Source organism: Microtus pennsylvanicus, chromosome 1, assembly GCF_037038515.1.
Source record: "Microtus pennsylvanicus isolate mMicPen1 chromosome 1, mMicPen1.hap1, whole genome shotgun sequence".
Classification (NCBI taxonomy): domain Eukaryota; kingdom Metazoa; phylum Chordata; class Mammalia; order Rodentia; family Cricetidae; genus Microtus; species Microtus pennsylvanicus.
The window spans coordinates 823,597-848,188 of record NC_134579.1 but is presented as its reverse complement, the minus strand read 5'-3'; the positions used below and the strand labels follow the sequence as shown (position 1 = coordinate 848,188).

General features: G+C 37.8%; 1 protein-coding gene across 3 annotated transcripts in view; it reads left to right on the top strand.

Moving 5' to 3' along the window:
* Positions 1–24,592, top strand: part of Epha6 (EPH receptor A6) — an 895,033-nt gene that overhangs the window by 775,403 nt on the left and 95,038 nt on the right. The gene's annotated exons all lie outside the window — the stretch shown is intronic.

Here is a 24,592-nt window from a genome sequence, read left to right as displayed (position 1 = left end):
AAATACTTCTTTAATTAGGGACATTGAAATGAGACCTGTAAATTCTGAGGGTGGCAGCTAAGAAAATATAGAAGCCAGAATGTTCTAAGGTGAGGGAAGAACAAATATAAGTCTGCAGGTGGGAGCAAGTTTGGCAGATTTTATAACTAGGAATCCAGCCAGATTGGCTGATGCACTGAAGGAAGGGCCTACAGGAATTCAGTGGCAGGGAAAGGAGTGGACACTTTAACTACAGGAAAGACATTGAAGATTTGACAGAAATGAAGAAAGAATTGATTCTGTAGGAGCTACCTCTGCCTGGCATGTTGAGGAGGATATATAAAGAGACAAAGAAATCTATGTAAAGATGCTTTATTCGGCACTGTTGCTTGGTGTAAACCCAAAGACTGGGCGGGGGCAGACAGACATGGAGAAAAGGAAGCAGTGGGGAGAAGAGACAGTATCCTGATACGGCGTGAGGTGTGTATGTGTGCATGCATGAGTGTGTGTATGTGTGTGTGCATGCATGAGTGTGTGTATGTGTGTGTGTGCATGCATGAGTGTGTGTATGTGTGTGTCTCTGTGTGTGCATCATTTGTTTTGCTCTTATGGATTAAGAAACTGAGAGCCAATGAAACTTAGTGATGTGCTCAGCCTTGTATCATACGATTATTTCATGAAAACTGTATCACCAAACAGTTTTAAGTAATAATATTAAGGAAAGTATTCATCCCACAATCAAATAATAATCCTCTTATTTCTAGTTTCCCTCCTTTAGAACATCCCTGTGCAAATTCTATCATATCACATTCAAATTCCCTTCTGACTCTCACCTTGAGACATTTGCAGACAGGACAGCATCCAGTGAGAGCTTAGAAAGGCTGACAGATGAAACAATCATCACTCCATCTCTGTGTGTGCATGTGTGTATGTCTGTGTGTGTGCACATGTCTGTACATCTATAGCGCATAATTGAGTTTGAAATTTTTATGTGGATATTTTATTTTTATTCTAAGAGAAGAAAAACATTGTACATCTTAAAAATAGAGAAATAGCTCGACAGAGTCATAAAAGAATTTTCTTTATCTTGCTATCAGACAGTGAGTAAGCAATGTTTTTATTTGGCTTCTCTATGGAAAAGGATGGCTAGAGATCAATTTTCTAGGTAGCATTTTCTTTTGACTAAAAGACAAGAAGATTAAGGAAATGAACATTGCTATCTCACTGATTTTTCAAGGAATTCTGAGACATAATTCCAAGAAGTGCCTTCAGATCTTTACTTAACAGCTGGTCTTCACTGTCAGCACTGGACTTACCATCACACCACCAAGTTTTTCAGGCCAATAATGATAAGGCACAACCTAGAAAAGACATTACTGAGTCTTGAATTTCAAACATTACAAAAATGTATCCAATATCCTTGTTAACAAAGAAGATCCCTTGCCTCTGGCTAACTGTTTTTCTCACCTGACTCTCTGTTGATAAGCTTGTGAAGACCAATTACTGATTAGGATTTTTGCAAGTAACACATTTGCACGTAATAAAGAGATAGAGGAGAAAGTTACACTCTCATCTCCACAATCCTTAGGTTTGATAAACAAGGCTTTTAATATTTTAGTATGGATGCTTTGCCATTAAATAATGAAGAAAATACTGTGGGTAAAATATAGTAGAGAAAACAGACCAGTATAAACATAGAGCTCTGTTTTAATCTCAATTTGACCACAATTTGGTAAACAAGATGAATCGTTCATTTAAAATCCGCATGCATCAGGGGCTACATCTGGAATAGAATTAATAAAACTGTCCAGTTGCCACAGAAACGTTGTAAGAAGATAACAAGCTGAAGTGTGGCCACTGTTGAGACTGCCCACTTAAGAAATGCTTTGAAGCATTTATAGTGCAAACTTCCAGCTTCGGCCAAGATTCATCTTCATTCAGCAGACCCAAGAGAAGAGTAACAATATACTATCAGGAAATTTCAGTTTTCAATAAACACCCAGGCAGCTGTGAATCAATTTATCTGAGGACCCCATCTCGATTAGGCTAACACAATCTAGACCCACATCCAATTATTTCCTCCTGCAGCTTTATACATCATTAAAGAAGACAGAAGTTACAAGCAGATAAAAGACCTGTCAATACAGTGTGGAAAGGGTGGAAGACAAAGGGGAAGGAGGGGACAACAAAACACTAGAGCTTATCTCATTACATTACTATGAAAATAAACTGCCCAGCAAGCTGAATAACTTCTCTGGTATTATTCTAGTATGTGATATTCCATAAAACTCAAATATTTTATTTTCAATTTCTTCTAGGAGATTGATTTATGCATAGAATGTATTTCATAATAATGAAACCATTAGCCTCGATATTACATCTTCCCTTGGCAAATTTAGTATTTGCTACTTCTCCAGATTCTCCTTAAAGATTGTTTCCCCACTCTACTTTAAAATGCCTATGATACTTAAACTCCTCCCTTAGCTTTTTATTAATGGCCTGTAAAACTCTGTGCAAATATTTTATAATATAACTATAATACATGACCAGATATCAACACCATTTTGCAGACAGCAAAATCACTTAAGTTATCTCAGCACTGAATTTTTATCTCAGTTGTATTAAGGTAACTATACATATTTCAAATTATGCAGTTGGACATTTAATATCTCCAAATCTGATGAGGTTTCAAGATACTAGAAATGATCAGGTTTTCCTTGAACTCCAATATGCCTCATGGGAATGAAAAAAACGCTTTTGGAGTTACAATTTCTAATGTGTGGACTTAGAGTATCCCTTGTTTCTAAACTGAAATTCCTTCTCCATACTCAGCCTGAAGAACTAGCTGATCTTATGATCAGTTTATAAGAACTGTGCATGCTGCGGGGAGGTAGGTGGTGTAAAAGCTGATAAAAACCTGATGGATGCTCATCAACAGAAGCTCAAAGGATTATGAGGCCACTAAAACCACTACGGTCTCCTGTTGCTCCTAAATGGGACAGTGCATTTGGGAAGTCTTCTGAAGCCCACAGTTGAATTTTACTTTTCTTCATTGAAAATTTCCTGGGACATATGGCACACATTTTATGAGACTTAATAAACAAGGATTTTTTTTTCCTTTTCTTTGGTTTTTAGAGACAGGGTTTCTCTGTATAGCCCTGGCTACCCTGGAACTCTCTGTAGAGCAGGCTGGCATGGAACTCAGGGATCCATACACATGTCACTGCATCCTGAGTGCTGGGATCAAAGACATGTGCCACCACTGCCTGACAAACTAGGATTTTTTTAAAAATGTGTATCTTCTTAAACACAAAACCCTGAACCTTATCCAAAAAAAGACAAAGCAGAAAAATTAATCGATCACCTAATATTTAGCTCAGAAGTTACCAGAGTTAAGTTGGCTTTCCAATAGCTGCCTCTACAATGATTTTGTTGGTATTTTTCTCTATAAAAACCAAGGTATAATTATGTATAATCCTTGTGAAATGATAAAATGTAAAATTGAAAAAAAGAATTATTAAGTAAAGTAATACTTTTTTAAATTGTTTAAAACAAGATGAAAAGTATAGAAGCAGTAGAAATTTGTTTTAAAGAAGAAAATAAAACACATAGGCTTTTCGGTGGCTATTTTACATGGCTAGTTTTCTTTCTTAGGAATGAAACCGTTTCAAGAACATTGGAGAGGACATGAAAGCACTCCATAGGCAAAAGAATCACCATGGTTATTGGAAAATTGTGAAGCATTTTCAATCCTGGGTCCATCAAATCCAATGTGACTCTCCATAATCTTGTTGATACAGACAGGAGTGGGGAATGTGTGGAGAATCCCACTGCCAGATCAAACCCTACTTATAAAGAAAGAGTCTAGATTCAACTTGAAGAAAATGTTAAACTCCAACAGTGAATTTTCTGTGTGTTGAAAAAGAAAAAAGAAACAATTTACCAGAAATTTTAAAGAGAGAGAGAGAGAGAGAGAGAGAGAGAGAGAGAGAGAGAGAGAGAGAAATAATTCTTTTGCTTGGGAGGGTATGCTGTGTGTGTGTGTTGCACATTGTATTGTGGGTGAGATATAGTGTATGTTCGTGAGTGTGCAAGAGAGAGAGAGAGAGAGAGAATAATTCTTTTGCTTGGGAGGGTATGGTGTGTGTGTGTGTGTGTGTGTGTGTGTGTGTGTGTGTGTGTGTGTGTTGCTCATTGTATTGTGGGTGAGATATAGTGTATGTTCGTGGGTGTGCAAGTACATACCCTCCTGTGTAAACATGTCAAAGTCAGAGCAGAGCACTGAGCATCTTGCAATGGTGTTCTCTGCCTTATTTCCTGTAGACAGGATCTCTCTCAGAAGGAGAAGCTGGTCACTTTTGCTAGACTGGCTGGCCAGGAATGGCTTAGAGTCTGTCTGATGCTGCACCCCAACACGGAGGTTATAGACGTGTAGCCATGTTTGGCTTTTGCTAGGCTGACTGGTCAGGAATGGATTAGGGTCTGATGCTGCTCCCCAATTCTGAGGTTATAGGCATGTATAGTCATGCTGGGCTCTTTACATGGATGCTGGCCTTTCAAGCATCCAAGCTATCTCCCCCACACTTGTTTGTTGGAAACAGGTTTCACTAAGTAGCTCTGAGCAACTAGAACTGGCAAATAGGCCCGGTGGCTTTGAAGTTGTAACAATCCTCTGTGAATGGAGACTGTGCTTTCATTTCCTGACCACCCAGACCTGAATAATCACACAAAAACTATATTAATTACAACACTGTTCAATAGCTCAGTCATATTCTTAGATAGCTTTTACATCTTAAACCCATTTCTTTTAATCTATGCATCACCACAAGGGTGTGACTTATCCGTATATTCTGGCATCTATCTCCTTTGGCAGCTACATGGTATTTTCCTGACCTGACTCTGCTTTCTTCTTCTTCTTTTTCTATTTTTTGAGACAGGGTTTCTCTGTAGCTTTGGAACTCTCCTGGAACTAGCTCTTGTAGACCAGGATGGCCTCGAACTCACAAAAATCTGCCTGCCTCCGCCTCCCAAATGCTGGGAGTAAAGGCATATGCCACAACTACCCAGCAATCCTGCCTTCTTTCTCCCTGCATTTAGTTTAGTTTTCTGGCCTACCTATATTCTGCACTCTCATAGGCCAAAGCAGCTTATTTATTAATCATTGGTAATAAAATATATTCATAGCATACAGAGGAGACTACTACATCAATCCTTCTGTTTCTGCATCCTGACAGATGAATATATGTAATAGAAATGCATATTTTTTCTTGTATTTTAAATTTTGTATATAGCTATCTATTCTTTTTGTCAAATCTTTTAAACCTGCAGACAGTAAGATTATAATAATAGTCATATAGAATATTATTCCTTATACTTCTCTTGGCATTTTGTATTGTTTCCTGATTTTTTTAAAAAGAAAATCACAATATGTTTGTTTTTGCAAGCTTTCTAGCTTTCAATTTTAAAGATTATTCCAGGTCATATTTCCAACATCATATACGATTGTTTTAAAAAGCTCATTGTGTTCTGCGACTCCCTAAATCCTAGTCCTCCTGCAATTCACCCTGACAGGAAATGCAAAGCAGATGAATGTGAACTTTACAGCCTGAAAGGTGTTGGGACCAGATTGCAAAGTCTTTTGTCCCTCACTGCATGTGGCTTGAGTTAGCTTGTCTCGAACAAAGCAAAGTGAAAAAAAGAAAATGAGTGAAAATGGGCCCCTTTTAATAGTAGATACAGGAGTGAGAAAACATCCGTGATAGGCACAATCTGACAGAGACATGTCCCATTAAAACACATCCTGTGAAATGCACAGCGCCTGATTTGTGATAGCCTTGTGTCTTCCCTGTCATAGAAAACAATCAGTACTATAGTATTGACAGATGACAATATTTATCAGTTCGTCTCCAGTTCTGGAATCACTGGTATGATAAAAGTATTACCTAAATTTTCCTGAACTGTGGAGTATAATTTGCTATTGAATAAATTAACTATAGATGCATTTAACATACAGAAAAAAAAAAAGATCTTGGCTAACAGGTAGCACACTTTCCTCACATGCACACAGCCCTAAGTTTGATCCCTACCATAAATAAATAAGTAAATAAATAAATAAATAAATAAGCAAATGATTATCTTATATCCCAGTTTCTTCTAAGTAAAAATCAGAAAAACTGCATTTACGTTAGTACTTCTATTTTTGTCTCATTGAATTCTTCCCATTTTCAATGAGTCTTCTCTCTGTTTTGTACTTTAATCAATACATTTGCACAAAGCACTTTAGGGGACATCTTTTCCCTTGTACCGCCTTCAATGAAGTGAAAGTATTAATTCCCTGTTGTATTTTTAAATCCATAAACAGTGTCACTTTCTGTGATTCGATAGAACTTGCAATCTCCTTCTGTGTCTTTATACTAAACATCTCACTTTTCATATAAATCATGTGCAATGTTATCAAAATAATTTCAGAGCAAGAAGAACCATTTTAAACAAGGTAACCCATCTCAGAAAGAGAGATTCCTTGTTCTTTCTCATCTGTGAGTTATGGATATTTGTCTTTGTTTAGTGTGTTGGTTACAAGTTATGGACAATGATCAGGAAAAAAGCTAAACAAAGATTCAGGGTCTTGTTTTGAAAATAAAAAAGAGGGGGCTGCTATGGGATAATGCTCTTGTACACTATGAAGATTTGTTACTTGTATTAGGCTAACAAAACACTGATTGGCCATTAGCCAGGTAGGGAGTATAGGTAGGGCAACCAGACAAAGAGAATTCTGGGAAGAGGAAAGGCAGAGACACAGTCACCAGTCAGATGCAGAGGGAACAGGATGAGAATGTGTCACTGAGAAAGGGCACCAAGCCCCATGGCTAAACATTGACAAGAATTATGGTTTAATTTAACAATAAGCCTGAGCTAATAGGCTGAATAGTTTATAATTAATATAAGCCTCTGTGTATTTCTTTGGGACTGAATGGCTGTGGGACAAGGTAGGACAGAAACTTCCATCTACAGTGGGTCCTAGCCACCAACCAGCAAGTGTATCCAGATGGGAAAGAATGTGAATTAAATCATGGCAACTCAAAATGGGCCAAGAGACTTTCTAGCATGTTCTAATTTCTAACAGAGCTTTAAGGGATGGGCAGGGAGGACAATAGAACAAAGTAGAAGTGGAGATACTGTGAATTAAGTGTATATAGACAGGGGTGGTAGTAGGAAAAATCATTCCATTCTCCCCTACTCCTTCTCAAATTTATATACCTTTAATTATTTCCAATTTACACATACACAAGTGTTATGTATATATACACAACCTGAAGAATTCATTTAGTGTTGCCCATATGTATATATAGCTGTTTAATATTTTTAGTTTGTGAAAGGTCCATATATTAATTCAATGTGAAGTGATCATATCTACCCACCACCACCTCCTTCCAACTTTTTCTAGTGTTCCGCAGCTCTCTTCTCCCAGCCAACTTTGACTTATTTTAATTTTTGTTACATCTAATTAGTTATACATCTAATATAATATATATAGAGAGAAAGAGAATAGATTTCTAACTTTTTATATCTAAATAGTCCTACCCATATGCACAGAGATGTGTGGCCATCCATTGAGCAACCTATCAGCAGCTTCATTCCCAAAGAAGAGCCGCTCTCCCTCCTTCAGCACACATCAACTATTAAGAGTTTTCCTGAAGGATATGGGGCCTCAGGAGCCCCCATGCCAACCAAAAATCATTGTTTAATATACACTTTAGACCTATGGACCATTTTTACCTCAAAACAAATCCTAAGAACTGAGAAGTAGAAAGAATAAAAACGAAAGGTGAATTCCTATTCATTCTCTGTTATTTGGAAATTAAGCAACCAACCCATCCCTGCATGCAAATATCTCCTGGCTAATGCTAATAAAATGTTTTGATAAATAATAATCTTACACATGACATCACAATCAAAACAAAATGCATGTTTTTAAAGCAATAAGCAAAGTAGTTAAAAACTAAAGAAGATAAAACACCTTGAAGATTGGATTTTTCTTTGTAAAGTGATCTTAAGGGTCAGGTCACAGATTTCAGACCTCAGCTGTGGCATTCAGATGGAAAAGTCATCCAAAAAACTGCATTGTGAGAATGTGCCCTAGCTCACCTCATCTATGCAAATAAAAGATAAGCAGTCTCAAATCCTTCAGCTGATTTCCCACGGAAAATAATTCTATGGGAGCCTTATGCCATTCGTAAATCACAAAAGAAAACTTGTCTCCTGGGGATGCTTTCAGAAAGCTACTTTTGTGGCACAGTCTTAAGATCCAGTCTTTAAACCTGGATACAGCAATCTGGGTTTGCTCACACCTTTAATAATAGCACTAGGGAGGCAGAGGCAGGCACATCTCTGAGTTCAAGGCCAGCCTGGTTTGAGTTCAAAGTGAATTCCAGGTAGGTCTATATACAGAAACCCTGTCTCAGAAAACCAAAACCAAACAAACAAAAAGAGAACAACTGGATACAGAGGGGATTTTGAAAGTGGAAATGAATAGATATAATCATTTATATAATTGTGAAATTATCAAAGAATAACAAAGGAAAAACTGAACTACATACTCACATTAATGAATGTCTACCAATAAGAAAACAGATAACATAGTCCTTTAATAACACATGGAACAAGTCTTATAATATGTAGCCCCAGATTCATGTTTCCCTTTGCTATTTTTACACATTCTATCAATATATATTTGCTCTAACAGTTATCACCAGAACCTTATCCAAAGACTGACCTAACAGCTACTGTCACTTCCCTTGCCTATAGGCAAAAGGTTAAGAACAGGCTTTGACCAGAGACGAGACAATCAGGGCATGTGTTTGAAAACCTTCCTTTTGCCGCGCATGGCGGCCCCGGTCTGCGCTCTTTGCGCTAGACCCCAGTTCGCGAGCTTCTGGCAAGAGGCTGGAGGTTGAGAACACAGACGCAGAGACAGACCAACACGCAGACGTTTAAACACTGATACCAAAAGGCCCCCTTTATTAGCACCATGTAGGCTTAAATACACTGCAGTCAATGGCCAACAAGTGAAAATCCCATCCTCTGATCCTCGAAGCTAGGCACAGCTTCTAGTAACTTTAATTAGAAGGTTCTAGGAGGGAAGAGCAGCTGAAGGCAAGGACTCATTAGTTCCAACACCTTTGGACCTTGTAGTATAATCAAGTCTGAGCTCCAAATATCTACATTCCATTAGCATATACTGAATTTCTTTTTCTGGTCAGTTAGATGTCTCAGCAGGCAACAGCATATGCCACCAAACCTGAAGATTTAATACATTCTTTCAACAATTGTCAGGATATCAAACCAAGATTTTAAATAATCAGTAGTTTGCACTTTGGGGGTAGCACGCATTAGGCTCTGGGCTATAGGAAAAAGGGGAAGAAAGTAAGGAAAAGAAAAAAGAGAATTTGAAAGTGGGGGGCAATAAGTGCAAGGCAGAGAGGATGCTGAAAGGGGGACCGTGGGAGCAGAAGTGGGCCAGTTACGTGGTACTCATGCATGAACTTTTTTAAAAGAAAAAGCAAGACAATATGGAAGAATAGTGTGTGTGCCGGACTGGATTGTAGACAGATCTAAAAGCTTTAGTGCATGTCATCCTTCACTATCACATCAGTCCCTCCGGAAAACAAACTGACAAAAAACTAGCTCGATGTTTACACAGCCTACATTGTCTGTCTGGACAGCCTCGGCACACATTTATCATTACTTACATAGTAACACACAAAAAGGTAAATTAAGATCTTTTGCTACACTATGGCCCTGTTCCTTGCATTATTTTAGTATGTTATTAGTGCAGTGCTTTTGCTATATAGCTCTGTAATATAGTCATTAATTATCTTGATATTTTAGGGGTATTGAGAGAGGAATTACCAGGCTGGTTCTGTCGCACTTGTGTTTAAACTTACTTGTTCGTGTTGTATATCACGCAGCTATGTTGCTATTTGGTGCCGTGGAACTACAGTGATCTCAGTATAATAATTCTCTTTGATACCATGGTTTTCAAATGACTCATTCTTTCTTGTGAAAACAGAACTATAAAAAAGGGCTCTGCATGTACATTTTAGCCATGTTATTTACCATAAGTGTTTCATAGAGAGTTTTGTATATTTCACTTATGGAATAATTCAGAATGTAAAATATGGGATAATAAAGTTTCATATTTGTGTTTTACTTCATAGTTGAAATTTTAAAAAAAATCAACTTCTATGTGAGAATATATATATATATATATATATATTCTCTTTCATAGAAGGTTCATAACCACGCCCATCTCTATCACAGAGACTCACAGAAACAACGGTATAACAAGTAAATACTAATTGAAATGTTAATATGTGTCAGAATTGTATATCTGATTTTTGTTAAAAACATATAGCACATTTTAATTTTGTAAAGTTTATTAAAGAAAACTGTAACCCTTAAAAAAAACAATCAGGGCATGAAGACTCCAGTTCTGCCTCAAAACAACTCCAAGTGGAAATACAGAAAGGATAACATGAGGATAACAAAGTCCAACTTTAGAACAGGAAACATCAAAAGATGGAAATGGGGAGGAAAGAGAATTTAAAACAAGAAATCTGAGCTAAAACTGGATTAGAAATAGTTCAGTGTGGCATGCAGTGCAGGTATGTATACATATATATTCACATATAAGTACAGGTGCCTTTGTCCATTCATGCACGTGTGTCAGCCAGAGGTTGATCTTAGTTTTCTTTCGTTAACAGTCTCGGCCTTAAGTTCTGAGACAAAGTTGGAATCTGTAGTTCACCATCTTTGGTAGGCTGACCGACCATGAACCACTGGGCTCTTCCTACTTCAACTCCCTACCATTAAGATTATAGGAAAAGCACCACTCCAGGCTTTCACTTGTAGACTGAGAATTCAAAGTAGGAATTTTGTGTTTGTACAGCAAGCTCTTTACCCAATGATGAGTCATTACCCTCCCTCTGGAATACTGTTTCTAAGCTAGGTTGAAGAAACATAGGTAATTATACTCTATACATGACTTTCACTTGAAATGTTTTCAATTTCTTTGTTCATTTATGTGCATGCATGCACGTGTGCATCTGCGTGTGTGTATCTTCTGAAGGCATATCTGTATGTGTATGTAGATGTACTGATTCTACAGACCCATGTGAAGGATAGAGGGTGGTATCTTCCTCAGTTGCCTCTCCACCTCAATTTGAAGCAGGGTCTCTTGCTGTACCTGGTGCTCACCATTTTGTATAGACTGCCTGACCATTGAGCCCAAGGAATATGGTAGTCTCTCCAGAGAGACCCTGTACTGGGATTTACAGACATGAACAGCTATGACTAGCTTTTTTGTAGGCACTGTGGATTTGTAACAGGGTCCTCATGCTTGTTCACTGAATGAGCTTCCTTTCCCTTCATCCCTGGTCAGTATGTAGTGCTGAGTAGCAAACATTTTCTCTCTTTCTCTGATTCTGTCAAGTACCTGAATGATGTTGTTCATAGAACAAAACTCAATCAACAGAGTTTTCTACAAACTTGGAAAATAGAACTTATTTGTGCAAGTTCTTGGAGAAAACACTCTCTTTATTGTAAGTTCTATCTCTGCTGGCTTGCTAGGAGTGCCTTAACAGAGCACTACATATTGGGTTGTTTAATTAGCAAAACTGATTGTCTCATAACTCTGATGCTAAAAGTCTGAGATCAGACTTGGTTCCTTCTGGGAGCTCTTAGGCATAACCTATTCGCTGTCTCTCTCCTATTCACTGGTGCTCTGTTGGTCATCTTTGTTGGGTTTTGACTACAAGTAATATAGCCCTTGTTTGTGCCTTTCTATGAACAGATATTTTCCTGTGTGCATGTCTGTCAGTGTTCCCCTCTTCATAAGGATTCATGCTTTACTGAATTACTGGTTTAGGGACACATCCTACTCTGGGGTGAACTTGTTTTAAATAATAAAATCTACAACAACCCTATTTCCTACAAAGTCCATTTTCTGACATACTGTGTATTGGATTTTCAATTTAGAAATTGAAAGGAGACACCAATTAGACAATCCCTTATCAAAGTCTATAAGAGATTGTCTTTCTTTGATCTATTGCCAGCCTCTTTAGTCTCTCTCTCTCTCTCTCTCTCTCTCTCTCTCTCTCTCTCTCTCTCTCTCTCTCCCCCCCCCCCGCCCCGTGTGTGTGTGTGTGTATGTGTGTGAGAGAGAGACACACACAGAGAGAGAACTCAATTTATCTAACTGGAAGACACTTGATCTCTTTTGATGAGTTGTTTTGTTTTGATTTTTGTCAGCTCATGTGTTATTGTCATGTACAATATCCCAAGTGCTTTTTCTCTTTATTCTAACCTACCTCTTTTTATTGAACTGGAGAACATTATTTCCCCCACAATGCAGCCTTGGAATTCTACCATAATTGTTTCCCCAATGGGTTCTTCTGACTTACAAACGCCAGGTTTATTTTGGATTGTATTTGAAGTTTGATTGCTTGCATTCATAATTGAGTTTCCCCTTTGATATATTAATCAGAACCATCGTATTTCATGATGATAATTAGTTGGCAAGCTGTGGCAAACATTTATGAGGTTATTTATAGACAGCATCCACCTTCTTTCTGCATGGTAACATTGTTTAATAAATCAAAGAACTATAAAAATGACAAACTATACAGACTAAAATCTGTGAATTTTGCTGGAAGTGTGGCTTTCATAAATATCCATGTGTCTTGTGTCTGTAACTTAATTATACTGGTGTTCCATCTTTTGACTCTAATATCCTGAAGTGACCTCACAAATATTATACATTCAAACATTTAAAGGTATTGGGTTGCATGTTCTGAAGTTGTTTTATATATAAAAGAAGAGGCATCGCTAGAAATAAATAGATATAACATTTCTTGTTTTCCATTTACACTTTTTCTGAACTGTAAAAAAACAAATTTATCATACAACATATTTGAACATTTTCAAATCTAAATCCTGGAATATAAATAAATATATGAAAAGTATTTACTGATACCTCTTTGTATCTAGACAGCAAATCTGTCATCAGGGTGTTTAAGCAAGGAAAACTGAAGATGACGCTACTAGAACTTTCTGATTAACATCATCATCGTTGTTATTTTTGTTATTATGTATGGAGTTATAGGCTGAAGGAAAAGCTAGGATTTTATCTCTAGAACACCACCCATCTCATTAAAGATAGGATTTTTTCTTAGTTTTGTGTTCACCTATTAATCTAGACTGGCTGACAACAAGCCCCAGATTCTTCTTGTCTTCACCTCTTCAGTGTTGGGATTAAATAAGGGACCAGCACCCCTAGTAATTTATGGGTTCTGGGAATTGAACTGAGGTGTTTATTCTTGCATAACAAGTACTCTGCCAACTGAACTGCCTCACTAGCCCTCTAGTTACTTTCAAATTACCTTTCACCATCAATAGCTAGAGGTGAGAGATAGAAACAGACTAGAGGAAAGGTGCCTTCTATGGTGAGTGGCTTGGGGAAACCCTCGGGTAACAGAACACATGAGCCATTGCAAAGTCAGGGGGCCAAGCTGAAAAAAGTCATCTCTACTCTTTGTTGAGTTTTATCTTCTTCATGGAACAAATCACAGAGGAAAAAAATCCATATCTCTCAAACCATGCTTCATCAAAGAAGGGAATGTATTGCTTTATTAATTTTTGTAAAAAGAAAAATGCAGTCAAAGGGGGATGCAGCAAGTTTGTCTCTTGATTTCTCCACATTTGTTTGGTGAATTTATCCATACAGTTAAACCATGACAATTCATGATACATGTTCTGAGTGTAGACAGAGCCACCGGAATCTTTGAGGTACCTCTTGTATGGACATTCATCAAACAAATAGCAAATAAGTAGATACAAATGTATAGGTATAAATCTTTCATAAAAGTTGTTCATAAAATCATGCAGTTTCCAAATTGCTGTTCAGAGTTTTTTTCAAAAAATCCTGCCTGCTGGGGAAAGAATGCCATTTAAGGGTAATCCACACCAAGATATTGTAACTCTGTTTTCCAGGTAGTTGAAATCCTCAGATTCACTGCTTGAATTCACTAAGATGTTTTAAAGATTAGGAAGCATCCCTGGGTAACACCATTCTTACAGCCTAGTTATGGAAAGAGAAGAGGAAAATATGTCCAAATCGGTTAGCTGATCCACACTTCCTGACTACCACTAATTCTGCCACTTACAGTCTAGTTTTAATACTCATTATTCTGGTTAACAATCTACTATTTTCAAGAAAATTCCTTCCTTAATATGCATTATCCTAATCATCATTCTGACACTGACCCAGTATTCAGGTCTGAGTTGGGTGTAAACACCACTCCCATAGCCCAGACTTCCTAGTCACTACCAAGCCACTCCTGAGTAAAAAAAAAAAAAAAACTACTACTCCTACCTTGGAATATTTACCAACTATATGCCTGTATTAGTCATTTTTCTATAGCTGTGATAAAATACCATGACTGATACAACTGTTTAATTGGGATCTCGGTTGTGGGGATTAGAGTCCATTATGGCAGAGTGAAGACAGGACAACAGAAACAGTTGAGAATTCATAGGACCATAAACAGAAGGCAGAGCACACTGGAATGAATGGTTTGAGACTTTTGAGAACTCAAAGCCCAGCCCTCAGTGACATACTTGCTCCAACGAGGCCACACCTCCTAATTCTTATAAGCAAAACAGCCCACAAACCAGGCATAAAGCAGTCAAGCATTCCAGCCTATGAGGCCATCCTCACCCAAACCACCACACTACGCTAAAATAACGTTCCGTAAATTACAGACAGCACAGCATTTTAGCAAATTGCTAAGGCGTTGTAATCTTCTAGGGTGTTCATCAGTCTCAGCTTCTTTTTTTGTTTTTACTTCTTTGTAGTGCTCGTTTCCTTTATGACAATAGGCATTGTTATGCCGGCACTTTTATTTAAAGTTTGTAGGTCATTTTGTCTCTGATTACTCATCTTGTGCCATTCAGGAAATAAGTATTTCCTGTCGCCATCTAAAGTAATATATATTTTTTCTGTGAATAGACTAGCAACATCTTCTTGGCAATACTCTGACATTAATTTAGTCATGCAAATTCTCTAGAAACACTTGTGAAGCTGGTCCACAGCCTGAAGTTTTAGAAAATGCCTGAATCCCATGATTCTAAATGCACTAATCTGAAGCCACATCCTATTGTGTATGTTCCAGGTAAGTGGTAGTAAGTATCCTTGTAAAATGCAGCTGTACAAGTTGATTTTATTCATTTTGTCTATGTAAAGCATCTGCTTTTAAGCACCCTGTGGAATTTTCATAGATATTCAGTAATGACAGAACAAACTCTCGTTATTCGATGTGAATTAAGTAACTGATGGATTATCTGGCCTCTCAGGTTCTTCTGCCTTTTATTCCTTTTTTAACCATCTGGTTGTTTCTCTGGAGGACAAATAATTCATCTTTTGAGGCTTGTTAGCAAGTCTGATGACATAGTAAACCATGATTTGCAGGTTATCTGTGCCATATTCTACCTGAAATGATCATCTCTCCTATATACAATAAAGGAGTGTTGGCCACCAATCACACGAGGTCAGAAAACTCTGACACTATCTGCATGCTAGAAAATAGAATGCCTCACAATTAACTCTGGAACTGCTAGTGAATATTGCTAACTGTTCAGATACAAAGACAATACATGTTAATAATTGTGAAATTAAACAACTGTTTCTGGCAAGGGTTTAAGAATAGCATTTTTAGTCTCATGCAAATTTGCAAAGAAATCAAAATTCTTTGCAAAAGAATTAAAAATACAGAGGCAACCCTTTCGTCTCAGACCCATCCACTGAAATTGAAAGAGAGAAAGTAAAGTATCGAGCCATCTGTACCTAGAAAAATAGAGCTTAGCTACTTTACCACTTTTCCCATTGTCTTTACCAATTGTTCACAGGTCCTTTAGAAATCTCTGGTATGTCACTGCCCAATTCAGGCTGACTTCTTGATTATACAATAGCAAGGTTATTTATTCAATACATGCTTGGGTACAGCTTCAACTCTCTGGTCATATAATGTTCAAAGCACACCTTTCAAGTAATATATGAAAAGGACTTGAAGATTTGCAAGATGTTTAAGCAAAAACAGCAAACTCCAGTTTGAATGATGTCTAAAACATTAATGAGTGTTTTCGTGTTGGAATGACACTCATCTTGATCTCTTCTCTAGCCGCAGAAGTATTTTTGAAATCAACAACATCAACAAACACTTTATTTATTTTAAAAAGATACTATAATGATTTTTCTGATTTGTGTTTTTAGTAGGACACTGCTGTTCATCTGATCAGGACTCTTATGCCTTCACAAAAGAGAATTTCAATTAGCAGATCTAGGAGTTGTGGGAAGGCAAAATGTCTTATAGAGGATCTATGATTAGTTTCTTTCAAAGGTCCTTGATGCCCTCTAATTGCTGTCAGCTCAGTTACTGACCACATTTTGTATGTCCCTCCCAGAGTCTCCGTTTTCCCACTTGGGAATTCCCCTCAGATCTTTGGTGTAGACTATTCTAAATTTAATCCCTTTGCATCATAAATAACCTTCTTGATCACACACCTGGCTGAGACCACCAGACTGGGATTTAGCAAATTCACAAATAACTACCCAGGCTCTCTTCTCTGTCTTTCTTTCAGTCAGTTCTATCATGACAGAAAGACTAGGCAAGATGATGTGTTGGATATAGAATAATAGATTTAAAAGAAACATAGATTCTATGATATGGTTATAAGGCTAATGTGGGATTCCCCTCTGTATGCTGTGAATACCATTGGTTAATAAAGAAACTGTCTTGGGCCTGCACAGAGACTAGAGGTAGGTGGGGAAAACTAAACTGAATGTTGGGGAAAGGAAGGAGGAGTTAGAGAGAAGTCATGTAGTTTTACTGATGTCAGACCACACATTACCCGATAAGCCACAGCCACATGGTGATACACAAATTACTAGAAATGGGTTAAATTAAAATGTAAGAGTTAACAAATAAGAAGCTTGAGCTAATGGGCCAAGCAATGATTTAAATAATATGATTTCTGTGTGATTATTTTGGGGCTGAGCAGCCGGAAACCAACAAGCAGCCTTTCTATTACATAAGGCAGTTGAGTGAGCCAATTTATTTTACCTAGTCACTGTAATGACTCCTAATCAAGCCTGATTTGTCTTCTTTTTCTGACTGTAAAGAAGCATATGAGAGTTAAGGGCTGGAAAGTATGGTTTTGAACTTACAAGAGCATATTCAATAGGACTACACAAGAAGCATTGTCCGTGATAAAAATAAAATATAATACACTTAATCTACATATTGTCTTATTATCTTAATAACATTTAAAAGTCTTTATTAATAATCTTTCTGCTGTAACCTTAGTATTGTATTAATGGAAGGTAGCAATTTATGAAACCTTTGACTCAGGATAAACTCTAAAAAAGTAACTTAAGGATTTTTTGAAAAATCTTTTCTATTTAAGCAAGGATTGCTAAGCAACTGCTGCAGGAGACAAAGAAGGAGGGGAAAGGAAATCACTCATAGATTTTTCATTGTCAAAAATAAAGAGAAAGTAGAGCTGGAAGCTGTGACTTCCGATCATTTTCTACCCAACAAGCTTGACTCCCTTCCCTGAGCAGACCACAAAGCTGTTTAGCTCCTCATTTCAGTCCAATTCTTTCAGCTGCCCCACTGTGGCTGCTGAGAAGGTGATTTAGGATGCACTGTGCTCTGCTGGATTACGCCGTCCATCATGGTTCCGGAAAGGATGAGTGCTTGGTGCTTTCCAGGTGAAAAATGAAAAAGTTTCGGAGATTCTAGTTAAATCCCAATTAAATTTAGATCCAAAAATTGTATTGTTCCTTTTCTGGTCAAAGGGACTAAATTATGCAATAAATTGTCTCTTTCAATTCCAATTTCCAGATCTGCTACTTACCTATTAAATCACCGAAAGTGCTTTTGCAGGTCTACTAAATAATGTTCCAACTTCCAGCTCCACAAAATAATGCCTTCTCCTGTATATGTGTGCTTCTGTATGATCGTCTCATGTGTATCTCCCACTCATGTTCTCTATATAGTTTTGATATGACTAGTTCCCTGAAAACTAAGGTTCTGAAAAATGAGTGCTTCTGTTGACTTTTAAGAGCAGAGATTCATTTACTATAATTCTTTCTAATTATTAATGAAGGCAGGAAAGAGAGGAGTTGGGGGTCCTCTGGGCATTAAGTAACAATGGCCCAGTTAATGAAAATGACAGTGAAGAAAATGGAGAAAGCATATGCAGGAGACAGCACAACATCATAAAGTCCTGCCTGCTGACCTTGAGCTTAGAAACAAGCACAAAATCGCATGGATTTTCTCATATGTAGAGTGTAGGGATAGAAATAAAGGCATGAAAGCAGATGAGGGACTATTAGGGAATAGGAAGGAGAATAGAGAGATGAGATTATAATGGGAAATGAGAAGTATGAAATATCACAATAAAACCCACTGTTCTGCATATACGAATAAAGATTAAAAAAATAAAAGAAACAAAGGAGAAAGCAGGGAATAAATAGGAACAGGAAAAGGAGAGATGGAATAAGTAGGGAAAGTTTTGAATGTGTGGAAAGAGTCCTTTAGTCCTACAGAGATAGATTTTATTGGTACTATTTTGCATAAATAACAGCTTCATGTTATGTAAGAGCAGACACTTGTCCTAAAAAAATTTAATTATTTAGTTTTTGCTAAAATTTGCTTTGCTTAACTAAAATCAAAATCTTACCTTTGAGGACAGAGGGTGGAATGGTTCAATGACAGAGGTCTTGTCTATAAGAACAGGCCTTTAGTCAAAGACCAACACTACAAAGGAAGAGAGCAGGACAGAAGAAGACATAGTTCTCTGTTCCTGACCATTAAGAATGTCCCTCAAGAAAAGACCAGTCATTAATAAAACCCTGTGCAGAATTTTCCTTTTAAATGAAAGGCCTCTTGAAAACATAATTATTCTCATTTAAAGAAAATCTTGGATAAGAGGATTTGCAAAAATCAACTTCTGAGATATCATTTCACTGTGAAAAGGCTTAAAGAAAAGAGACATAAGGGCCAGAGAGATGGCTCAGAGCTTAAGAGCACAGCTGTTCTTCCAGAGGAGCAGGAGTGTCCAATGGCAACTCACAACAATCTATAACTCCAGTCCCAAGGGATCAAATGCCCTCTTCTAGTCTCCACAAGTACCAGGCATACAAATGAAACACATAAAAAAAGTAAATATTTTTCTAAAAATAAAAGAAAGGAGACCTAAAGGCAAGAAGAGAAGCAGAATGACTATGAAGAAGTTGATATTGGCCAGGAAGAGGAACAGCATGGGATTTGTTTCATCAAATCCCATATATAGACAGAGTAGGACCTAAATCTTTGCTTTGAATAAACAAACTCTCATCCACTTTTCACTGGTGAAGGATGAGCTGGATTAGTAGCTATTGAATTGTGAACCTCCTTTGCAGTTTTACAGCCAAGTGTTGCAATGTCTTGGCAGCAGCCAAACTTAACATAGTAAAAGAAAATCAGAAGGATCAGGCTGGGGCTGGAAAGGCAGTTCAGCTGGTAAAGTGCCTTCTGCATACACATGAGGATCTGAGTTCCATCCTCAGCATGATATGACATATGGGCAGGGTGGCAGGTGCTGGTAATCACAGTCACTCGGAAGGGAGGGACAGCAGAAATCATGGGTCTTTCAAAGGAGGAAGCCTAGTTGAATCAACAATCCCCAGGTCCCAGTGAGAAACCCTGGCTCAAACAATAATAGGGTGTGGATGGCATCTGAGAAAGGACCCACAAGACTGACTTCTGTCCTCCGTACAAACATGTTCATATGTACACAAACCCCCCAAAACATTTTCCCATGAACACACATTTAAGGACAGGTTTACACCAAATGGAACTCAAACAAGGTTTTCTACCCTGAATCAGGGTGAAATTTACCATACAAATTTCTATAAAATGTTCTGAATCCATTGACAAGTCAGTCTCTATATGACCTAGTTGCTCAAGATTTAGTGTAGGTATTTTTTTTTTACCTTTTTCTTTAAAAAGAAAGAAAGAATGAAAGAAAATAAACTTTTTTCATCTTACATACCAATCCCAGCTCCCAGTCTCTCCCCTGCTCCCATTCTCGCCACCTACCCTCCCAACCCCACTCCCTCAGAGAGGGTAAGGCACATTGCTTTGGGTAGGTCCGAAGCCCTCCCTACTATATCTAGGCTGAGCAAGGTATTCATCCAAAGAGAATAGGTTCCAAAAAAGCCAGTACAAGCAGTAGGGATAAATCCTGGTGCCACTGCCAGTGGCCCTGCAGTCTGCCCCAGTCGTACAACTGTCACCCACATTCAGAGGGAAAAGTTTGGTCCTATGCTGTTTCCTTCCCTGTCAGGCTGGAGTTGGTGAACTCCCATTAGCTTAGGTAAATTGTTTCAGTGGGTGTGCCGATCACAGATGTGAGGGTGATCTGGCTGCGACATCTGCCACTCCATTGACCGCCAGAGTTGATTCGGCTGACCTGAATGACTGGCTAGGCTGGTGTCCTTTCCTCCCTCACCAGCTCCATGTACGTTCCTCCCAAAGCTGCGTGCTCCATCGAAGAAGAGGCCCATCTTTCCCGAATAGAGGAGGACCAGTCTTTGGTCAAGGGTGTAGGAATAACTGCGCTCCCCTGTTAGAACCTCCAGACAAGCTCTCAAGTCTCATTTATACCCTTTTCTTAATACAGTTCTGGAGCAAAGATCAGGTGTGCCAGCACAGCCAGCCAAGTCCATCTGAGTAGAATTAGACTGACATGGAACTAACTGGTCTAGCCAATCCTGCCTTTCTATAATTGTTTAAAGTATATCTTTGTTTACCACTAATAAGAGTTTATTTAGCCCTTCATTTACATGATATATGCAAGTAGTATTAACTAAAATATTTTCTAAGAAAGTATTTTTTCAATATCCCAAAGGAAAAAAATAGGCATTTTATGAAAGAGAACTATAGTTTAAAAAGATGTAGGTACAGGGTGAAAGAAACCTGCATTCTGAGAACATAGAACACTGAGAAAAAAAACCCTAGGTGATTCAAGAATAGTTCATTACCTTAAAAATTATATTGATATGGATGTTAAAGCAGGCATATGAACAATACAATGTCTCTTTTCTTCATACCTAAAGCTATGTCTCAAGCAAGTGTACAAACTGTCTCAATTTTCATTTGTAAAGATGTTTAAAACGCTACTTTGGCCTCTACTTGCTCATTTAGATATGATTCATGAAACATGTAGGCAAGGACATTTGTCATGAATTTCTTCCAACCACTAATTTTTATCCATGTGAACATGGATAAGTTCATATTTAATAGTATTCTGATAGTGCATGCTATACAAAATAACTGACATACTAGGTCAAAAAAAATTTTACCTAATCATTTTATCAATGAATGAGGCCCATGCTTTGCATTCTCAAACAAAAAGAGACAAAAATAAATTCTGTCTAGCCCGGACTATTCTCTGTTGCTTTCTGCAGTGTGATACTTCCAGGGAGTATCACAAAGAAATCAGGAAAATTCAATTACTGAGCTGAAATCAAGTCCTTGAAAATTACAGTACAATGGCTTCTGCTTATTGCAGACACTTGAGGAAATGGTTATTCGGGTCAAATAACTGACTGATTCAATTAGAAATAGACAGGAAAACGATTGGTTGAAGAAGGCTGTGTGTCTGCTGCTCACTGTTGTCATCTAAAGGCACAATCTTGTAAGACAGCGTGTTCCATCTTTCCTCCTCCGGACCAATTTCAAGGCAGAACCCAGTTTTGACACCCTTCATCAGAAATTTTTAGTCATGGAATGGCTAATCATCAGATTTCAGGATAAGTTTATATAAACAATTAGAAGCTTTCAATATTCAGATATATCAAGAGTCTCAGTCATATAGGAATTATTACTGTAATTACATGAGAATATTATAATGTGGCCTATACTACGAACAAACCATGAAAAAGCAGTGCTTTATTGGTTTGACTTCCCAACAAAACACAAAAGAAAGCTTGTTTAAATACTGATTTTATAAACAAAATACATAGACCTTGGACTGTAGTTAAAAGATCATCAGGGACCAAACAGAAAGAGACACCTAAAGGTCTGCAAAGTGTAATTTTTATTTCATTTTATTTTCCTTAATTGGCTTCATACTGTGTTTATTACTAAGAAAGCAAATATACCAACCCAAACCTGTTAATGTGATATTATACACATCAAAACAGTGTTAAATTATTCCAATTAATGAAAAATAAATTCTAAGCAAAAAATCATCTTTTTTAGAATAATTCAATTTATAATTTTCAAACTTAGTAGTAATTTCAAAATATTTCCCTTTAGTGATATTATTACATCCTGAGCACAGGTTCCCCTCCCTCCTTTCCTTCCAATCCCCCCTGCTACCCCTGTGCACCCCCACATCCACCACGCCTCCATTTTTATTCAGTAAAAGACAGGCCTCCCATGGATATCAACCAAACATGGCTTACCATGTTGCAATAGGACTAGGTACCTTCCCTTGTATTAAGGCTGTACAAGTCAGCCCAGTATAAGGAATAGGGCCTCAAAACCTAACAAAGAGTCAGAGACAGACCTGGCTCCTGGTAGGAGTCAAGACTCTTCTTTAATGAACTAAACAAGAGCTTTCCTTGAAGATTCCAGTGATTAAATGTTGTTATATTTAGTTTTCTTTTTATTTTTTCTTCTATTGAAAAATATATTTTTAATCATATAATTATAGTTTCCCTTCCTGTTGGACTTTCTTTGAGGCCACTAGCTCCCCAGTAATGATTCTGAGACTTACTATTAATTATCAAACCTTGGCCTTTGTCTTAGGTTTGTTCCCAAATAGCTCTTATGACTTAAATTAACTGATTTCTATTAATCTATGTTCTGCCACGGGCTCTTTACCTCTCTTCCATTCTGTATAACTGACTTCTGCAGTGTCCTGCTGGAATCTTCTGTTGTACCAGATTCTAACATTCGGTTCCCCTCTTCCTGGAAGTCCTGCCTCACCTCTCCTGTTTAACTCTTGGCCCTTCAGCTTTTTATTACACCAGTCACCCTATATCTTCATATAGAGTACAAATACCCAACAACACCTTCCTTCTATTCCTCCCAGTTCCTCCCCATCTCTTCTCTCCTCTGAATCAACTCTGTTTCTGTCTTTCATTAGGCAAGAGCAAGCTTCTAAGAGATAACAACCAAACATGACAAAATAAAATAAAATGAGGTAAAAACTATTATATCAAAGTTGGCCACAGCAGCCCAAGAGGAGGAGAAGAGTATTAAGAACAAGAAGATGAGTCAGAGACGCACTTTTTCTTATGGTCTGGAATCCCAGAAAAATACTAAACGAATAGCTGTAATATACGCAGAGGACTCAGTGCTGACTGACGAAGGCTTGCTGCCTCAGTCTCTGTGAGCTCATGTGCACCTTGCTTAGTTAATTCAGAGGAACTTGTTCTCTTGGTGTCCTCCATCCCCTCTGGCTCTTACAGTCTTCTACCTTCGCTTTCCTGGAAGAGCTCTAAGAGGAGGGATGTGATGGAAAGCTCCCATCGAGCTCTCCATGTAATGTCTGCTTGTGGGTCTCTGCATCTGTTCCCATCTGCTCCTGGAGGAACCCTCTCTAATGATAAGTGAATAAGTCGCCGGTCTCTAAGTACAAAAGAATATCAATAGGAGTCATTTTATTGATTTTTTTTAAACCAGTAGTGTTTGATTTTTACCCTAGGTCTCTGGGATATATAGTCTCTGGTTCTTGGTCACCCAAGCACTGTTGGGTATGGGTTCTGTCTCATGGAACGAGTCTTAAGTCAAATCAGATATTGAGTAGCCATTCTCACAAATTCTGTGCCACCATTGCCCTTGCTTATTTTGTGGGAAGGACAGACTGTAGGTCAAAGATTTTGTGGCTGGGATGGTGTCCACAATACTCTTTTAATAGCCTGTAGAGTAACTTCCTACACCAAAGAGATCAGAACATAGGGTTAAAGTCTCCTTGTAGGCACCAGCTCTTATCCTAATGAAAGTGTCCTTTGCCTTAAAGAAGCTTTTCAGTTTCGTGTGGTTCCATTTATTAATTATTGATCATAGGTGCTATCTGTGTTCTGTTCAGAAAATTGTCTACTATACCAATGTGCTCAAGGCTATTCCTCACTAATTTTCTATTAGGTACTGTTTTTGTGTTGACACCTTTGATCCACTTGGACTCGAGTTTTATGCAGGGTGATAGATAATGGATCTATTTGCATTCTTCTACATGCCAACATCCAGCTTGGCCAGCACTATTTGTTGATGCTATGTTTTTTTGGTTGTATTTCTGGCTTCTTTATCGAAAATCAAGTGTCCATATGTATGTGGATTTATGTCTGGATCTTCAGATCAATGTCATTAATCAACATGTCTATTTTTATGCCAAAGTCATTTGGTTCTTATTACTGTAGCTCTGTGGTACAACTTGAAATCAGGGATGGTGATATCTCCAAAAGATGTCTTATTGCACTGGGTTGTCTTAGCTATCCTGT